Here is a 4,828-nt window from a genome sequence, read left to right as displayed (position 1 = left end):
TATATATATATATATATATATATATATATATATATGGACAGTCCCCCTTAATTAACGTTACAGTAAACGGAGCAGCTTTAGCCTCTACAACTAATTTCCAGCTGTAGTTTGCGGCCAGCTAACAACTGTCACTACTTAGGCAGTAATCTTTCCAAAACGTCTCACTCTAAAGAGCTACATCCATGAGACGATAGAAATAGCTTGTTTGAGCTGATATTTAATGTTAACTGTTGTGTATGAGGCGGCTGTGCTACCCATTGAGGGCTGTTTAAATTGGTGGTCTATGAATCCTCCTCAGTGTCTGTCACACAAAAGGCTTTTTGCTTTTTACATACACAATAGGCCACCCATGTGACAACAAAGGCCTTTTCAGCAGAACTGAAATGGCTGTGGGCAGTACAAACACACCAACAACTTTCTCCACTGGTTGTTCCTGAAGTTTGTTTTGTATGAAGACAAATCAACAACAACCTACAGCTCTTGCTCATCAGACAAACACGTTATAGTAAACTTAAAATATATCTGACTGAAGCCACTGAACTGATTACGCACAGATAAATTTAAATGAGATTGGCAAGATGAAGTCTTCTCATGTGCAGACAAGTAGAAACTAAATTTCCCTCTTTTCCTGTATCCAAATGACCTTATGTTATAAGTGTTCCAACGCACAAAAGTTTATTTTTGTTGATTTCTTACCATGGAGCTGAAATTAAAACCATTTAGTTAAGATCATAATATAATGGAATAAGTCTGTATGGATTGGATAATCACATCAACCATCAAAAAATATAAATGTAACACAAAAGGCCTGGCAATCCTACTTAATGAAGGCTAAGCTATTACTTACAGTTTTCTGGGGCCTCATGTATAAACCCTGCATATGCACAAAAAGGTTATATTCGCTGGTTTGTAAGCACACAATGTGTGATGTATATACATGAAAGTGCCCTAAAAAAATGTGCGGGTCATGTAGGGAATACACACCATCAATATATATAGCTATTGTGCGCACTCAGTCTTATTTCCCGCTAATGAAGTATCTTAGGCTACTTACTGTGCAACCATAAGATCCCCACAAAGAAACAGTGTTGGGTGGGGAAACTGTGTGAATTAAACATTGGGCCGAATGCAGCAGTTTCGCCGCGCCATTTGAATGTCATAAACAGAATGTGAAAAAGTGAGACTTGGCATACACGTTTTAACCAGTTGCTGTTCACTTTTCTTAATTTTGTACATATTTCTGTTACTGTATTTACCATTTAATTTTATTATTCCATTCAATCAGAGGTATGTGGTAAAGCGGATCCCTGCGCACTGCCACCTGCTGTGGAGATGCTGGCTCACATGGGTCCCCCCTCTCCTTCTCCTAAGTCGGGTTGGCTTGGGTCTTGATTTCTACTTTGAAATCAGAAAGCATCTATTTTTTATTTTATTTTTTTATCTGCTGCGGTTCGGTTCTCTGGTTCTTTTTGGTTAACCCTGATGATAAACTTCCAAAACAGAAAATGTATCCTCGCCTCCACCTCCGTGATCAGCATCTCAATCTCACAGTCGGTGAAGTGTTTTTTTCCAGGCAGATTAGCCATCGTGATCGGACAAAGATGAAGTTAGGGGCACATTTATAGTCATCTGTATATTCATTTAAGGGAGGCTCGATGTGCGCTCTATTTCAAGTTGATTGTGATGTATAAAGCTAATATGTGCAGGACCTGGTATATGACCGGTTTTATACATGTGAACATTTCTGTACATACGTACTTTTCAAGTTTTGTGCATACGCCATATTTTAGTATGAAAGCAGTGCAGTCTTTTATACATGAGGGCCTTGGTGATTTGCCAAACTCAGAAATTTGTGATATACCAGTTTCGTCAAATTCCGAAATAATTCCAGACTTCATATTTTGACATCTTGCATGCAGATAGTTGCAGCAGAGTTGCTAGCCTTCATGCGGTCAAACTTTCAGTTTTGGAGCTGGTAACTCCACAGACACAACAAACGGGGCTTCCCCTAAAAATAAGAATTCTAATCAATGTTGATACATAAATGAATGATGTGGGATTAATTTATTAGGGTGACAAAACGTCCTCTTAAAATAAATTAAGCTAATTTGTGAAAATGTCCGGTTTTCACTGTTTTTCATGGGACCATTAAGCATGTACCGTAAATTCCGGACTACAACGCGCACCTGATTAAAAGCCGCACGCTCTAATTTTAGAAAGAAAATCAATTTTGTACTTGTACAGGCCGCACTGGCTTTTAAGCCGCAGGTGGCCCACGTTGTAATACGAGATTCACACAAAGATATTACACGTGAGAGTTTTTAACTTTTAATTACTGTATGGTAACAAATACATATTGTGAATGCTTTTTTTCCGAACAGTGCCTAATTTTAATTATGCGTAGGCCTACTGTACGTACCGGTAACACACAAATAACGTTGTGTATGCTTTTTTACTGAACAGTGCACGAACAACATTCCAACATCTCCTAACGATTGGTAAAAAAATATATACCGGTGTACACACTGCAGCCTACCAGGAAAAGTCATTAATCGCCGTCTTGATCTTCCTCCTGTGCACTAAAACCATCAAAGTCCTCTTCTTCAGTGTCCGAAGTGAACAGCCTCAGGATCTCGTCACTCACTTCAGTCTCTTCGTCGTCGCTCTCACTTGAGCGCACGCGGTCCTCTTCATCACGCAGCAGTCCAGCCTTTCGAAACCCGTTGGTGATGGTGGATGTTTTGACACGGCTCCACGCATTTAGGATCCACTGGCAGACTTGAGTTAAAGATGCTCTTCGCATGCGGCCTGTTTTGGTAAAGGATTTCTCTCCGCTCGTCATCCAATCCTCCCACTCAACGCGCAGTGCCACTTTAAATGCCCGGTTCACGCTGATGTCCAGTGGCTGCAAATACTTAGTGGTACCCCCAGGAATCACAGCTGGAATTGAGTTTGTACTCTTGATGAGCTTTCACTGAATCTGTGATATGGGCCCTCAGCTGTCCATAACGACATTGCTTTTTTTCTGCGAAAGAATCCCCCTGGTCGCTTTGCGTAGCACTCTCCAGCCAATCCTTCTTCACTCTCATCATCCAACCTTTCTTATTGACTTTCACCACGATTTCTCTTGGGAATTTTCCTTTGGCATTTCAGCCGCTTAAAAATCACCATCGGTGGAAGTTTTAGTCCGATGCTGTACAGCTCAGAACACAAGTAAATGCGTTCTCTCTGTCCACGGTTTTCAGTGTGATGGACGAGTCACCTCTTTTATTAACAGTCCAGTGAGAGGCAGGTCGAACGTCAAAGGTACTTCATCCATATTTATGATCTCATCTGGCCCGTGGAATTCTCCGCTATCTTGGTTTGAGTGAATGTGCGGAAGTTAGCAAGTTTTTCCTCGTAGTCGGGAGGGACTGCTGACACAAGTTTGCGTTGCCCTGACGACAGCCTTTTCTTCTCATAAATCTAAAACACCACGATGGCCCACCTCTAAACTTCGATTTTCATTTCGGTGGCGATGCTTTAGCCTTCAGTCTGATCTGCACGGTGGAAACACCCGCGCCGCCCCTCTCTGCGTGCTAACCAGTCTTCAAGAACGTTTTCAAGATCGGGCCATCTGCTATGATACCTCTGAAAGCTTTTGTCGTCTTTTTGCACTGACTCAGTTTCTCACGCTGGCGTCTCCACCGCCTCACCATCGATTCATTTATGCCAAGATTAGTGCAGCAGCTCGATTACCCTCTTCAACGGCCAGATTGATCGCCTTTAACTTAAAAGCTGCATCATATGCTTTTCTTCGAGCGTTTTCCATGTTGATGAGGGTGAGTCTACAAATGACTGATTTACAATAATGTAATTGTGAAAGTGCGCTTGATTTATCACAAAATTTCATTGGACCTCTGTAAACTACTCCTCAATTTTATTGGTCTACTGTTACGAGGCAAAAAGCTTTTGGCGGGATGTGAAAAAAAAAAATACATGCATTAGCCGCGTCGTAGTACAGGCCGCAGTATCTAAAGTGTGGGAAAAAAGTAGCGGCTTATAGTACGGAATTTACGGTACTTAAATTGACTGGCGCTTTGCACACAATACTACGGTACTTTGTTGCGTAATGTAATTCCTGAGAGGCTGCCTTGCGACGCACACATACAGGGAGCAGATCAGACAGCGGAGCACAAACAGGGAGCAGATCAGACAGGGAGCAGATCAGACAGGGGAACAGCAGTGCATACAAAATGCCAAAGCATAAGTGCAGCTTCACAGTTGAACTGCAAAAAAAACTTTCCATATACCGTCCCATGTGCTCACGTGGACACCGAACAACCTTATCTTATTACATTGAAAAGTTGAAGCTTGATTTTAAAGCTGACACAGAATAGGTCATATTTTGAACATTATTTCTTATTTATTTATTTATTAGAAAAGTTCCATTGTGTTGTTCCGGGTCGTTACATATTTTATTTTAAGTTATTTTTATACCATTGAGGCACAATAAAGCATGTTCTGTAACCTCTGAGAAGCCTGTCTGAATTTGTGTTACGAGGCCAGGCCGTGTGTCCTCTTTTTTGGAAATCAAAATATGGTCACCCTAAATTTATAATTTTAAACTGTTTACTTATCCCCAGTTACAATTTACACTCCGTTTTGTCAGTAGTTTATTAGTATCACTGCACACACACACACACGCACGCACTCACGCACGCACGCCCTATTCATGCACAAATGGAGAGATGTCAGAGTGAGTGGGCCGCCAGCTGGACCAGTGCCCTGAGTAGTTAGGGGGGGCACGGTGCCTCGCTCAAGAGCACCTGGCAGTGCCCAGGAGGTG

At 41.8% G+C, this 4,828-nt stretch overlaps 1 protein-coding gene across 18 annotated transcripts in view; it reads right to left on the bottom strand.

Annotated features, from left to right (window-relative positions):
• picalma (phosphatidylinositol binding clathrin assembly protein a) overlaps window positions 1-4,828 on the bottom strand; it is a gene marked incomplete at its 3' end in the record, with an annotated part of 40,804 nt that overhangs the window by 23,560 nt on the left and 12,416 nt on the right.

The sequence above is a fragment of the Etheostoma spectabile genome, chromosome 13, assembly GCF_008692095.1.
Source record: "Etheostoma spectabile isolate EspeVRDwgs_2016 chromosome 13, UIUC_Espe_1.0, whole genome shotgun sequence".
Taxonomy (NCBI): Eukaryota; Metazoa; Chordata; class Actinopteri; order Perciformes; family Percidae; genus Etheostoma; species Etheostoma spectabile.
The sequence above is the reverse complement of the archived record's forward strand: the minus strand, read 5'-3'. Positions and strand labels throughout refer to the sequence as shown.